We start from the raw sequence: 16,396 nt of genomic DNA on the forward strand, positions 1-16,396 counted from the left end.
AATTGAATTCGGTACCAATCATTATTTACCGCTTGTTTACCAAAGTTAAAACGCACGTATCGCCGCCATTCACTGAATCACAGCACTTGCTACGGTTTGTGCAAAATAAACAGTGAGAACACTCCTTCAAATTTTGTAAACTGTCTGTCGTTTCTAGTTTTTAGAAACATAAACAGTCTACTCTGGCTGGGGACTAGCTCGAAACCGTACAGTGCTACGGATAAATTGGACATTTGACTTTAGCCGAGCACCAACCTGTCAGAAACTATGATCGGTGATACAAAATTCATTAACAAAGGTCAAATCCCCCAGTTCTGTTCGTGTTCGATGCTTTAGACGGGATCGAGCTTGCAAATGGTCGTTTTCTATTCCAAAGTGTTTGCACTAGTGTTGGAATACTTTACTGAATCGGCAGATTGTTTTTTGTTTTACAGCTAAATGCATGCACTAGTCGAATGCTTCTACTAGAGTGAGTTGATTTTGACTCAGATTAAACTAGGCAAACCAGAAGTGCAAATATAGTGTGAGAGAAAATAACTTCGCCTTTCAAGAATATGCATTATTTAAAATTACAAGGGTGTTACGATCGAAGATTAGTCAATTTCAACGCATAACGCAAACCACATGCCAAAATTCTATTTGCGCATCGCGAAAATCCGATCTGTTCGCACGCAGTCGAAAGAGTGGCCTTCTGTTTCACAGTGCATCGAGCGAAGAAAAAAATCAGACTGCTGGTTGCTGTCAGAGTGAGCGCGGAACGCGGAGCGAAGCGAAGCGTTTCAACGCGATGTACTGTTTTCGCATCGCATTCACTCTGACAGGTTTGCTTTGATCAAATGAAAACAAGCTCGCACGCGCACCTAGACGCTTCGCATGACGCTTTCATTCTGACATCAACCTAACTAAGGGTGAAGCCAGAGTGGGCGGACACGCGACGCGAAGTGATGCGATGCGACCAATTATGTTCTGTACTTCGTTCATTTGTTTACAGCAAAAAATCAACATGTATTTCAGAGTAAACACGAGGCGTTGCGTAGTGATAAGCGATTTTCGGTGCGACAACCAACGAAGCAGCACGTGCACAGTTTTTCATGCGATTAACGAGCGACCAAAGGTTATTAAATTATTTTTCGTTATGGCGGAAGAAGATTCTTTTATTGATATCAAAGCTCTAATCAGAGCAGTTTTAACGGAACGCGCAAGTGTTGGAAAGAGATTTCGAAAATATTAAAAGTTACTGGCATGTGCAATCAATGAAAGTGCAATGAGTTTTGGGAATATTTCGAGTTATCTCGATGGAAAAAGTTTATACAAGTTACTATCAATGTTTAGTTGAAAATGTTAAGAAGGTGGCTTTATTTCAACAGGCATTTTACGCCATCAAACATATCCATAAAAATCTTCGAGGAATATAAAGTCTCCTGTATATTACAACGATAAAGACATGATTGATACCGTCGAAGAAGGGTAATTTGAAATGACATTTAGCCAGATTAAAATATTCAAACTAGCCAAGTTGCTCTTCTATTCCGCCTCTCAGCAAGAAAGTGGAAGAAAACTCCGAATAATAGAATATCGGCACTACTTCTGGAAATAGAACTTTGAAAGTTGAAACTGCTGGAGACAAAAAAACATTGTCGCATGAGAGATATCTGCATCCTTCAAAAAAGCTACAACTTCGAATAGAGCTGCAGTGATTAATCAGAATGTTCCTTTCAATTTATAGGAATATAATTTTAAATTATATTTTTTGTTACTACTGTCACTTTGACACTTGCTACTATTTCTCATCGGAAAACTTTCGCGTTACGCATCGCGTCGCGTGTCGCGCCCACTCTGGCTTCACCCTAACTCACACGCGCGTTCAGTCGCTTCGCGTGACGCTTTCACTCTGACCTAAGCCGTTACGACAGGTCAAACAATTCGGTCAGAGTACGATCGTGGAAGTTGTTCTTGAAGATGATGACGAAGTTTGATGATGGATTTTGAAACCTACTAAGTCAATACATAAAACAGGAAAAGAAAAAGTGATAGAAATTTTCAACCGCATTAAGCTGCCGAAGCTCGCAAAAAACTATCGCCTGCCAGGCCATATTTTTCTGTGGCTTGAAGAGTAACATTAACATCGCGGCTGGCACCATCAACCAGAACATTTAAGTGCAGGGATACCTGGGCAAATGTCTATTACCTTTCCTCAAACAACATAATTATTCCATTCTAATAGAAAGTGGCCCAAATTGGCTTTATTCTGCGTGAACTGTATTAGACGGAAGAAAATGATTTAATTTTTTTTTCAAGTTTGAATGACTTCAGGTTGGTTTGTGACAAAATCTGGACAGGTTAAATTTGTAATAAAAAAAATTGCATCATCAAACGAATAACCGTCACTTAATTAGGCTGCATGAAAAAAGTACAGGTGTGTAATGTCAGAGACATAACTGGATATCCTGAATACGAATAAAACTGGCACTCTTTCTTTATACTTCCGAATATCAATTAGTTGACACGATACGATACACCCAAACTACAGTTCAGATTAGTTACATCAAACATTCTGACACACAAATATTACAAAATAACCAGTATAGTCTTTATGATAAAATATTGGTGGTTTTGGAAAGAATCTCTTATGAAAGCGTGCGTGAAGGGCCAAATTGTATAATTTTCTAAGATATTATACACTGATTGGATATAAACGATTTTGAACACTGTTGCGAATTTAGAACTGTGAAAATTGCAAAAAAAAACTGATCATATTATCTTAGATTTGCACTGCACTGCTAATTTTATCTTTTGATTTACAAAGAAGCAATCTTCATAGTTCTTTAGGTAACATTGAAAGCCATTAGAAAGGCTGATTTTGCATAATGTTCCACATTGTTGTCCATTTCCCGTTGTATGCAAACGACCACCAACAGGATGATGTAATCGATCTTCTTCGAAGGTAAACTAGCTCTGCGACCTGAGCGTTTGAGGTTTGGTACCAGGCAAAAGGTCTGCTTTCATTGACGACTGCTCCACCTGACGGCTGAAGTCCAAATGAGAGCACGACCTGAGCGTTTGAGGTTTTTAATCACGCAGAAGGTGCACTCTCCGAAGCTGCTAGTCCCACGACGTCTGCTTCCGTCCAACGCACAAGAAGAAATGATCGATTTTTGACCACGGTTCCCCTTTTATATGCAGTCAGTTGAAGATATGTGCCTGACTACCTCAAAATCGTCGTCCTTGCGCGAAAAAGCCAAGCAAAAGTAAACAGTTTTCCGCGTTGTTTTCAAAGTTTGAGAAAACTTAATTTTTGAGTTGTTTATGGTTATCTCACACTGTTCAAAATATTATCCTCAATTCCTGATCATATTTTTGATGAAATAGTGAAAGAATTATGTTGCTGCCATTAATACAAGTCGAGATATTCACGATTAAGTTCTGCCCATTCTTCCATATGGCTAATTTTGAAAAGGCACCCCATAGTAAAGTAAGTCGTATTCACGACAAAAAATAACGAACCTTTGAGTTTACTTCAGCCATCAGGGTCTGTCCAAGATTATCAAAATTTTCTATACTTGTAACTTGTTGTTTATATTGAAATAGTTATCTCCTCACGAGAGCTCAATATCGAATGGTAACAACCGTTACTTTAGGCGTTCTTCACGGTATATTTCCCTGTTTACCGTTCTGGTAGAGATAAAACTTGGCTTTCTCGACCATATCGCCTGACAAACCAAATATTTTACGAGAAACTTGGAATTTTTCTTCGTCCTAAAATGCTCCTTCACGCCATTCTTTTATCGCACAGGAAAACTTTGTCAAATATTCGAGATACAATTTGCGAGCATACAAATTACAAACTCAAGGAAAAATACACGTGGAAATGTGGTCAGGTTTTGAACACTTACAGCTTAGTCAATTTTGTGTGAATTATTAATATTATTTCATCATTTAATTGGAAATATTTCTAAGTTTCGAGTGGAATGTATCAAGTCATATATTTTCTATCAGCTGGGAAGCATCGCTCTGATTGGTCAATTGATGCAAAAGCGAAACTCTGATTGGTCAATTGAAGCACGCGAATCTATAAATATAAGCGAAATCATAGTCATCGTTTCAGTATCACGAGTATCATATCAGTATCATATTTGTACATAAAATCAGCACTGTTGAGTAATTGTTCTCTATTCAATAACAAGTAAATTTATTGTTGAAATGGATTTAAAAAAACATAATGGTTCATATTTTGAATGCACATGTGGTAATAATAAACGATAAATATCCAATACATCAATAAACCAATTGAGTAATCATAACTTTAGACTTTATGAGATTATATTCCAGCGTAGTAGGCCATTTTTGATAAGATTTATGAAGCAAAATAAAGCATCAAACCTATATCAAATCTATTTCGGAATGATTTCAAATTCAAGAAAGTTTTAAGATCCGCTTTATGATAAACATAATCCTTTTTATGAAAATTTCATAATGAATAAACTGTTACGTGAACAGTGCGAACAGACTATAAAAAAGGAATTATGACTGAACACCTTGAAATTTATGTGGATTTTGCAAAAGTCGGCATGATTTACAAACAAAATTTGATGACCTTTTCGATAAAAATCAGCTTCGTTGCATAAAAAATAGTGCTAGTGTTCAGAAAAATAGTTCTAAAAGCCTTTCACATTTCCTACGTTGTCGTTAGTATTTTTATTTGAATGAAAATTTGTCTTAATATAGACAATTATGATCTCTAACAACCGATTACACAATGCAAGATGTGTAGAACCCAATTCGTGAGAAGATTTTATCTAACTCAGCCGCTTTTATTAATTGATAATTTCAATTGAAACGAGTGTACATTTTTAAAACCATATTGCGACAGGCGCATTTCAAAGATTTCAAAGATTACAAAGATTTCAAAGATTTCAAAGATTTCAAAGATTTCAAAGATTTCAAAGATTTCAAAGATTTCAAAGATTACAAAGATTTCAAAGATTACAAAGATTTCAAAGATTTCAAAGATTTCAAAGATTTCAAAGATTTCAAAGATTTCAAAGATTTCAAAGATTTCAAAGATTTCAAAGATTTCAAAGATTTCAAAGATTTCAAAGATTTCAAAGATTTCAAAGATTTCAAAGATTTCAAAGATTTCAAAGATTTCAAAGATTTCAAAGATTTCAAAGATTTCAAAGATTTCAAAGATTTCAAAGATTTCAAAGATTTCAAAGATTTCAAAGATTTCAAAGATTTCAAAGATTTCAAAGATTTCAAAGATTTCAAAGATTTCAAAGATTTCAAAGATTTCAAAGATTTCAAAGATTTCAAAGATTTCAAAGATTTCAAAGATTTCAAAGATTTCAAAGATTTCAAAGATTTCAAAGATTTCAAAGATTTCAAAGATTTCAAAGATTTCAAAGATTTCAAAGATTTCAAAGATTTCAAAGATTTCAAAGATTTCAAAGATTTCAAAGATTTCAAAGATTTCAAAGATTTCAAAGATTTCAAAGATTTCAAAGATTTCAAAGATTTCAAAGATTTCAAAGATTTCAAAGATTTCAAAGATTTCAAAGATTTCAAAGATTTCAAAGATTTCAAAGATTTCAAAGATTTCAAAGATTTCAAAGATTTCAAAGATTTCAAAGATTTCAAAGATTTCAAAGATTTCAAAGATTTCAAAGATTTCAAAGATTTCAAAGATTTCAAAGATTTCAAAGATTTCAAAGATTTCAAAGATTTCAAAGATTTCAAAGATTTCAAAGATTTCAAAGATTTCAAAGATTTCAAAGATTTCAAAGATTTCAAAGATTTCAAAGATTTCAAAGATTTCAAAGATTTCAAAGATTTCAAAGATTTCAAAGATTTCAAAGATTTCAAAGATTTCAAAGATTTCAAAGATTTCAAAGATTTCAAAGATTTCAAAGATTTCAAAGATTTCAAAGATTTCAAAGATTTCAAAGATTTCAAAGATTTCAAAGATTTCAAAGATTTCAAAGATTTCAAAGATTTCAAAGATTTCAAAGATTTCAAAGATTTCAAAGATTTCAAAGATTTCAAAGATTTCAAAGATTTCAAAGATTTCAAAGATTTCAAAGATTTCAAAGATTTCAAAGATTTCAAAGATTTCAAAGATTTCAAAGATTTCAAAGATTTCAAAGATTTCAAAGATTTCAAAGATTTCAAAGATTTCAAAGATTTCAAAGATTTCAAAGATTTCAAAGATTTCAAAGATTTCAAAGATTTCAAAGATTTCAAAGATTTCAAAGATTTCAAAGATTTCAAAGATTTCAAAGATTTCAAAGATTTCAAAGATTTCAAAGATTTCAAAGATTTCAAAGATTTCAAAGATTTCAAAGATTTCAAAGATTTCAAAGATTTCAAAGATTTCAAAGATTTCAAAGATTTCAAAGATTTCAAAGATTTCAAAGATTTCAAAGATTTCAAAGATTTCAAAGATTTCAAAGATTTCAAAGATTTCAAAGATTTCAAAGATTTCAAAGATTTCAAAGATTTCAAAGATTTCAAAGATTTCAAAGATCTCTCAATTCCTTTCGTCGCAAAAATTTGAAACGCTCGTTGCTCCGAACGCGTAAAATTAGCACTCCCAGCTCTATGAAAACTTCAGGCAAACAAGTGTCGTCAAGGGCGCAGGTCACCTACTTGGGAGCTTTTAATTGCACCGTACATTATATTAACAAGAGCTGTTTCGTTTCCCAAACCAATTCAAATTGATGTAGATGACTCTTACCGTTGATCTCGAACCTGTATTCAAACTAGCTGTGAACAAACAAAAGCTTTGTAGACTACCGTTTGCGGCAGCACCAACGGTTTGAGCAAACATAAAACTGCAACGAATTGTGGTAACTCCGGGTTACCTCGACTGTGTGCAAAGTGCTGCGTGCATGAGGAGTGCCTAAGCGACAGTACTGCTGGAAAATGCTATCATGTACCTACTATACATATTATTGCATCAAAAAAGCCTCACATGAGGAACCTCACGATCAAGTCAAGTGGAACCCAAGAAATTGTTCGTGTCACACTCATAATAATCGACCTGAGCAAAGCGGAACAAGTCGACCAAACCATGGCGTGCAAAAGTTAATTACAAGTCTACTGCTGTGATGCTGACAAGTGTACCAAGGTGTTCTGGAAACGGGGGCTCTCTCTCTCTCTTTCTGTTCTATTTCTCAACAACCACCGACACAACGAGCGTCGTCGTGGCTGTAGAGTGAAATCAGGACGCGGGACTTTGCCCGACTGATTCTCTATTTGTTTGAGGAAAGGTTAGGTCAAGACCACTTCGAGATGCTATTATAGTTATAGCCTGGTATAACGGCGACCACACAATCCTAGACATTCCACCATAGAGAAATAAACCAACAGACGTATGATGTTTCGTCCGGATTGAAGGAGCCACTGGATGAAACACTTGTCAGTGCATCGGTGAAGTCTAATCATTCTTAGCTATTTCATAAATCATACCCAATGCCATTCATGCAACGATGCAGTGCTGGCAGAGGAAGGCGACGCAAATGAGGATAAACTAGTCATGATTAATTGTAATTGTGTTTTGATTACGGTTACCAGGGAACAAACAAAATGCGTGTAATGTTGAACAGAAATAATTTATAACACTGTTGTCATCCCCTCTGCAATAAAACAAAACTACAGGCAAATAGTTACAAAAATAAAATCACACTCATTTTGATGCATTTATTTAGAGCTTTTCAACAACACATTCCGGAATTTAACCGATTTTAACACACCTAATCTTGTTTGTATATTTAAAAAAAAAGTTACGTGCGCATAAAAAATCGCATGAAAAACTCATATTAAAATTAAAAAAAAATTCAATGCTACCTAACCTGGAATATTTCGAAAAACTGCTCAGAAGCTTATTCAAAGGTGAATTTCACATCACGTTGTGAAATACTAACCAATGGTTTGATCAATCTTGCCTGATTTTATCCCAGTGTGCGACAATTCCGTTGTAAAATGAGTGTGAAAGTTATTTGTTTTTTTTTTCTAATTGAAGCCGGCCATGATTTCCATATTTACATTACCGTCGCTGGCACTATCGGAACGAGGCACTGTTTTGTTTTTGTTTTTCCATTGCTCCGAAGCTACGAAACCTCCTCCTATCACCCGTATGATTTTCTCTCCAACCGACTCGGCCACTTTTCTCCAACAATAATGACACCAGCAAGCAATTTCAACCGAAATATGATAGGCTTTTTTCACTTTGTAACAGGCAATTTTACCTCGATTAAAGTGTAGCTTGCAGACGCCCCGAGCGGCACTAGAAACTCACGCACAGTTTCAACGAATCACGAAACAGTTAAGAATTATCGCTGCCTACTTTGCCGGTCGGACCGCTTCAACTAGTGGTAAATAATAGATTGATGAGTGCTGCATCAAACGAATTTTTTGTGTTTTTTTTAAGGCTCGCCTCTGTTCTTCCGTGAGCTCTTTACGTACACTTTTTCTTTCGATACGTTAGGTTAATTTGAGTTGTTCGCGTTCTATCAAACGGCTACTGCAGGTTTCTTCGTTTTTTTTTTGCTACACGCGTTCCAGATACTTCGAATTCCTATGAATCGTTTGGGAATTTCGGTGAATTGTGAAACCCTTATTGAAAGTAAGAAAAAAAAACAACAATGTTTTATAATCCATTGTGATTATTATGGTACAATGTTTCTAATGCCAACGAATGAGTAGAAGGAGAAAAACGACCGGGTAACACCATAAAACATAAAAAATAACACCTCTTAGGAATGGTCAGTAAGATCAGCGAACAGCAAGAAGCATCCACCAGTGGAAAACACAATAACAATTGAAAAAAAAAGAAAACAGACATAAAGAGCAGCCTTTTTCGCACAATAAAAATTTGAATAAAGAAGCTGTAACAGCGCGACTAAACGATATTACCGATTCGATCGTAACAGATGCCCGTGGAACGGAAACCAACCAACCCCAACGGGTTACGGTGAGTGACACAGTTTCGAAAACGTTTGGACTGTGACAGCCTAGAAGGTTCAGTACAATTAAGGGTGCTGAAGCTCATTCATAAAATAAGGTAAACGATTTCAATAAGAGTTTACATCTACTGTACTAAAAGTGAAGACAATTAATCTCGATCGATTGAAACAATTACTCAAGCTTGACCCCATAGATGCGATCCGAGGTTCGAAAAACATAATCTCAATGACACAGTTGACAGTCAATCTGTACTGTTGGTTTTGCTTGAATGCGAAAAAGCAATAATGATTCAAACACGGAAAATTTAAAGACAGTTTTCAATAACGTCATATTATTAGAGAAGAATGAGGATGATAAGGGTACCTAATTACATCAGATCGATGGAAAATCAGTTGTTTTAGTCTTTTCAGCACGTAGAGCCGCCTTGAGCTAGTTTCAACCAGGATTACTAGATATACGAATTTTTCAGTATTCTACTGATTTTCAAGCGCATTGGTAAAATTTACTGAATTTTATACGGATTTTGCAAAAAAAAAAATACTGATTTCATACAGATTTTTAAGGAAGTCTGTTTTCCATAATATAATAATAGAGGAGCGTGATCAATGTCCCGGGTTGGCGGTTCAATACATAGGACGCTGGTCTTGCAAGCCAGTTGTCGTATGTTCGAGTCTCGACCCGTAAGGTTTCTTAGTGTCAGTAGGATCCATAGTACTAGTCATGCAATCATTCTGTACCCTAAGAATCGGCTGCGAAGTCTGTTGAATCAGAAAGGTCAAATTTCACAAAAGGAATGTGAATGTAAAACATTCACAAGCCGAACTCAGTAGAACTAATAAACTCTTGAATTTCCAGAATGCATCCAAAGTTTGTAGTACATGTCATAATTTTTTATGATAATAACTCAATCATTTGTTTCGAGATAGACATAATTCAACAACCTTTCGATACGGAAACATTTAACTTAAACATTAATAGCAACGTCGTTTCTGCATTTTAGTAGCGTACTATTGAAAAATTGATTTGAATTCACCTATGTTTTCACGAGCCAATCACAGCATGCCATAATGATGTCATCCTTTAGTCACTTTTGTCACTGGCTGCCTGCGAACGAAACATGTAGCTTATCTAGTGAATTGGTGACAAAACAGAGTTAGATCCATTCACTCGCTGGATAGTCACTTTTACGTGGTGTATGGATGCCATTTTCCGTCTGCAGCATAGCGTGTTCGCTTGAGTATATTGAACACCAATCAGCTGTTGATTCTCCAGTAACTAGCAGGCCAATTTAGAACTATCGGCGATAGATTTTTCGTACCTAATTCAAAGTGCTTGTATCTCGGTGATTTGTTGATGGATTTGCCACATTTAACTTGATTCGAAAGCATTACTTGAATATTGTAAGTTAAAAATGAATTGATTTGTCGATGGAGTCGTGGGTATACGGGAAACTCAAATTTCGAGCGAAACGGTGGCTTGCTAATGAATTCAGTTCAAAGTTCTGTTATAAAGATAATAATAAATACTTCTTTTTCATAAAAATGTGCAATCGACGATGATATATTAGTAACAGAAGGCTCTAGCTTCCTAAAATTACCTTTAGTTCAGTATCATTTAGTAGAAAAACCATGTCTTCTTCTATTGAAATATATGTACGAAACCATATAGTAGAATCAGCAGAAAAATGTAAAATTATTAAAGGCCTAGGCGTAATTTTAGACTCAAAACGTACTTTTGTGGAGCATTATAATACATTTGTCAATAATGCAAATAGTATGTTAGACTTCATTAAACGTTTCAGTCAAAATTTTCAGAACTCTTACACAATAAAATTATTATATATACAACTTATGCCAAATTTGGAAGTATGGAACCCACGTACTCCCGTACACGAAGAACGCATCGAATCTATCCAAAAACAATTTCTACTGTATGCGTTTCGTAAACTAAACTGGACTACATTTCCTCTTCCATCATATGAGGCTCGTTGTATGCTCATAAACTTACAAACACTCGAAGAACGCCGCAAAGCTACAATGCTTTATTTTATCAATGACATTGTTTCTAAACAAGTACTGAATTATTACTTTCACAACTAACATTTCATGCTCTTAGCCGCCTCTTAGAAGTCGTCAAATATTCTTGGGAAAAATATATAAGACAATAATTATATTGATATTATGATGCGCTTTAACAACGAAAACTGCCAAAAAATTGATCTAATTATATCCAGAAAACAAATAAAATAAAAATTGAGACCAAATCGTAGAAATAATGAATAGTAGATAAGAAACCTTTGTTACTTTTTTCTGTGAATTTGGAAAAAATGCCTTCACTGGTTGTTCAAAAATTATTTGCCTCTTTTTCAAATTTAAATCTGTTAATGGGAGAGTTGGAAAATTGCATTTTAATGTCACTATTATCGGTCGTGCATCGTACACAACCCTATAATAACACAACAAGTGATATAAAAATAGATATAAATAAGATTGATAATATAATAGATGTCAAATAAGTTTTACTGATTTATACAGATTTTTTCTCCTCTGCCACCACTTCGACACAAGTTGGAATACGGAAATTCAGTGCGCACGATCTGGCATCGCTGGTTTCAACGTGAAGTGATTGCTGACGGAAGGGTTGCCATAGAGATAGAACTATAATTGAATGGCGTGGCGCCCGTACATAGTTGTATTCTCATGTCATTTTATCAATCTGTTTCTTTAGTTAGATACTGAAAAAATTTGTTTATTTGTTTATTTGGAGCAGGAAAAGCCCACTGGAGCTGAGCATCACCAAATTTTAGCTCTCTCTCCAGCAGGCATAAAACCTCTCATCTTTTGAACCAACAGATTATAATTATCCAAATGATACATTTCCTTAAATTACATTGGTTACTACTACACACAGCACCATTCTTATCTCTAATACTAATACTAATACAATACTAATAGCTAGTGAGACAAAAATCTTAGAAACAAATTCTTGCTGTTATAAATTAAGTGAAAGTCGAATGCATTTGAGCAACGATTAAATAGACGGCACATACTAACGAAAGGCTCGTTGTGACCGTAATTGGTTCTAGCGGAAGGAAGACGGAGAAAAGTATGAGTTCGAAGAACACGACGGCGAATCTTGAAGTCTAGTGAGCGTAAGAGTTCAGAACAATCGATTCGAGATTGAAGCAGATCTGCGACGAAAGTTGCCTCAAACACGTCTCTACGAACAGACAATAGATCGAGACCTATGAGCTTACAACGGTCTGAGTAAGTCGGAAGATTTAGAGGATCTCTCCAAGGAAGTTTGCGAAGCGCGAAACGAATGAATTTATGTTGGATGGCTTCTATACGGTGAATATCATTTTGATAATAAGGTGATCAAACAACAGCTGCGTATTCGAGTGTAGAACGAACCAGAGCACAATATAGCGCTTTCAGACAATGTATATTCTCGAAACATTTCGTAACACGAAAAATAAATCCGAGTAACTTAGAAGCTTTGTTGATTGTGTAATCCACATGCTGCTTGAAGTTCATTTTTGAATCCAGGATAACTCCTAAGTCTTCAACGAACGATTTTCTTTTAAGAACGGTTTGTGAAATAGAGTAGTCGAATTTTACCACTGAGTGTTTTTGTGTGAACGACATAATTGAACATTTCGAGGCGTTTATAGTCATTCTATTTACTCTGCACCAATTTGTAAAGATGTTTAATTGTGACTGCAGAAATATAGCATCATTGGTAGTTTTGATTAGATGGAAGAGTTTGAAATCGTCAGCAAAGGATAATTTCCTGCATTCCAGCAAAGTATTTAAATCATTTAAGTAGAGCAAAAATATGAATGGTCCTAGTTGACTACCTTGTGGAACTCCGGAGCTGACTGCAAACGGTGATGTAAAGCAGTCACCAATTTTCACTGACATTTTGCGCCCTATTAGGTATGAGCTAAGCCAGCTCAAAAAAGAACCATTAAAACCAAGTCTACTTAGTTTGGAAATGGTAATCTGATGATTTAACTTATCAAAAGACGCAGAGAAATCGGTGTATATGGCATCTACTTGTAGTCGTGCTTGTAAGGATTGAATGATAAACGAAGTATATGATACAAGATTTGTAGATGTAGATCGTTTCGGCATAAAACCGTGTTGGCTCTCGGATATATAATTTGAGCAGTTATGCGTAATAAAGTCCAAGACAATCCGTTCGAATAATTTCGATACTGCACATAACGCCGCTATTCCTCGGTAATTGGAAATTTCGTTTCTGCGTCCTTTTTTTAAGAACTGGGAAGATGTATGATTCTTTCCATAGGTCGGGGAAAATTCCTTCTCTTAAGGAGTTGTTAAATAATATCGATAATGGAACTAGCAGACTGCTAGAACATTTTTTCAGTAAAACAGATGGAATGCAGTCTGGACCCACACTGAAAGATGATTTCAGCCTAGAACATGCTTTGCTCACTACAGCCGTCGTAATGTTGGGATGAGGACCTATGGGAGTAAGCAGAGAAACGTTACGGGACGCTTCGGCGGTCTGTTCATCCGTTAGAAGTTCGTCAGAGAAAACACTGCTGAAGAGCTTGCGGAAGAGATCACAAATAGCAGGTGATGATGTTCCTTGAACACCATCGAGTGACATGTGAGTTGGGAATCCCGTTTCTTTACGCTGTTCATTAACGTAGTGCCAAAAGTTTTTTGGGTTTGTCCTAAGACTACTCTGTATCCGATGTTGATATGCTTGGTAGAGAGTCTTATTCAACCGTTTATAGCGATGATTTAGATACGAATAGTGCGATCTGAGATGGAGTGAAGGATTTTTGGTCAACTTTTTCAAAGCGGATCGCTTAGCACATTTAAAGCCTTTCAGGGTGGAATTCGACCAAGGTGGATGTAGTGCTTCACGTTGTGTCTTTTTCGGTATGTACTGGTCAATGGCGTATAAAATATTGTGTGTCCAAGTCGATACTGCAGAATTACAGTCGCTGTTTGATAGTAGAGACATCCAGTCCAATGATGAGAGAAAAGTGTCCATTGCAATGTAATCTCCTTTTTTGAAATCATAGTAGATTGATTCAACGATGTTTTTAAAAGTAACAGTTGGTTGGTCACAAATATTGATTAGAAGAGGAGGATGATGGTTACAAACTTTGACCAGTTTAGTTGGAGCGCTGATTAGAGTAAGAGAATCGGAAAGTTCCTGGCTGGCAAAACAAAGGTCAAGCAGCCGACCATTGCTGTTGTATATATCGTTTAATTGAATTAAACCGTCTGTATTGTAGTCATCCAACAATCTTTGAACCGTAGAAGTTAACGAAGAGCTCGTTGAATCTGGATACAAATACTCGGAGCATTGATGAGTCCATTTGATGAAATAGTCCACTTCCTAGTTAAACAGCTGTATTCTAAAATCAGTCAAAATATACTGTAATCACCTTTATCCCAATAATAGATTTATAAAGTACATCGAAATTAGTAAAACAAGTACTAACTGCATATAATCTATTCAGCATTGATTTCTCACTAAATTCAAATAGAATCAAGTTTCACAATTACATTAAGCATTTTATTAAATATGCTTGAAACAACTGCATTATTGTCCATTAAAAATTTGGTTCGCCTGCCAAATTTTTTATCTTTCTGACATTGACGTCATTGTTTGGCATCATGTGGCACGCTAATCAATTTCACAAAAGTGCAAATATTATTAATTTTAGTTTTCACCCATCTACTCATTTTTGAGTTAAAAGACGTAGCTGTCAGAATTTGAGTAATTTTTACTCAGTTTGAGAGAGTTTAGTATGAAATAAGTTTCTTTGTACTTAAAATAAACAATCGCTTTTTCGCTTATATTTGAATATATGAAGTTGAATAACGTGTCTTCCAAATAAGAGGCGCATAAAAGTGACTAAAAATTGTTCGAGTTTGGAGTAAAAATTGGACTTACGTACGAACGCGAGCATCTTTCTGGAGCGTGTTTGTCCTCTCTATGGATCTACGTCAGATAACATAAAGACTGCCCTGTAATGGACTAGCACTGGTACGAGAGCTCTGAGCAAGACTAGGGAAGTTCTATGGATCGGTTTTCTGGGATGCCATTTTACCCTAAAAACAACAACAGCAAAGGCCACAATACGCCGGCACACAAAAGAATCGAAACCAAGGCAAAAATCAGAGCTTTTATTGCTTCCCTATCCGCTGTATGCACCCGATTTAGCTCCTCAGAACAATTGTTAGATCCTAAACCTCAAAAGATGATTCATTTTTTAAAGATTCAGCTCTTGTGAGCAAGAGTTGAACATGTCGGAAAATCGTTGAAATAAATTTAATAAAATTAAATTAAGATTATGGTTTCCTGGGCTACATAAATGTTAGTTGAATTTACATTTCTCTTGGCATATCTGATTTCATTAAATGCACACAATTTTAAAATTTAAGCGTAACTTACCACAAATATATAGCAGCAAATCGATAAACCAATAATCACTTCAAATTTCCATTCAGCATGGAAAGAATCACGAGATTACTCTTTATTCTACCTCGAACACACGATTTTCTGAGTCACACTTCTGCCGGTCACTGTCACGATGCGCTGTTTAGGCTACCAACCCAAAATAACAACAATTAAACATCATAAACACCTTCTGTCTTCGTTTCTCAGTCCAAAGCAAGCACTACAGAAACTGAAGTCGTTCGCTAAGCGCGAACCAGCACATGGAAGCAAGTGACTCTTTCAAGGCACTAAAAATCAAACTGCCAAAGACAGTGAGTAGCACATTTGTTTTTCTTTTCTGTAGTAATTTTCGGCTTCTAAATCGTCATTCGTTCAAGCACCAGCACGCGCGTTCCAGAATCGCTGATTTGGGTGGGGGCGTGAAAATCTTTCCATTTGAGAAGTCCCCCCAGGTTTCAACGAGGCTCGGTCTAAAAACGCTGTTCACTTTGTCATGAGAGTTTCTTCTAATGGTCGCGCTTTATCTGATCTTCACCAAGGCACCAGGCTGAAGTATCACTTGATTTTCAAGGGTTCAGAAAACGAGACAAAGTTCTTACCGGACGCGAAACAGGTGTTCACCGATAGTTTTGGTTCCGATGCCTTCAACTGCTGATCGTACGCGTGAAATGATCACCACAGGCGCAAACAACCGCATGCAAACAATTCATGTGCTACGCGATCTAACTCAAAACCCGCACTGATCCACGACCCAACAGTCGGAACCGTCGAAGCCACAACAGCGCACGGTTGCTAAACCACTCGAACAGAACAAGCTTCGCTCGCGGAATGCCAAGTGGCCTCTCAGGCGGCGCTCGAAAAAAGCTCTTCTAGAGCGAGTTCGTCGCTTGCTGCGATCGTCAAGTCGTTCATTCTCTCAACTCAAGTCTGGCCTCTCGCGATATGCTTCACTGCCATATGCTTCGGATTCGCTGATGCTTGC

At 36.1% G+C, this 16,396-nt stretch overlaps 1 protein-coding gene across 1 annotated transcript in view; it reads right to left on the reverse strand.

Moving 5' to 3' along the window:
* The window catches only part of LOC131437100 (ras association domain-containing protein 10), a 56,516-nt gene extending 40,378 nt beyond the window's left edge, over positions 1 to 16,138 (reverse strand). Inside the window, exon 1 of the mRNA XM_058606200.1 lies at positions 15,409 to 16,138. The gene's annotated coding sequence lies outside the window, so the exon portion shown is untranslated. The remainder of the gene's footprint in view (positions 1 to 15,408) is intronic.
* Positions 16,139 to 16,396: the final 258 nt, after the last annotated feature.

The sequence above is a fragment of the Malaya genurostris genome, chromosome 3, assembly GCF_030247185.1.
Source record: "Malaya genurostris strain Urasoe2022 chromosome 3, Malgen_1.1, whole genome shotgun sequence".
In the NCBI taxonomy this organism is placed as follows: domain Eukaryota; kingdom Metazoa; phylum Arthropoda; class Insecta; order Diptera; family Culicidae; genus Malaya; species Malaya genurostris.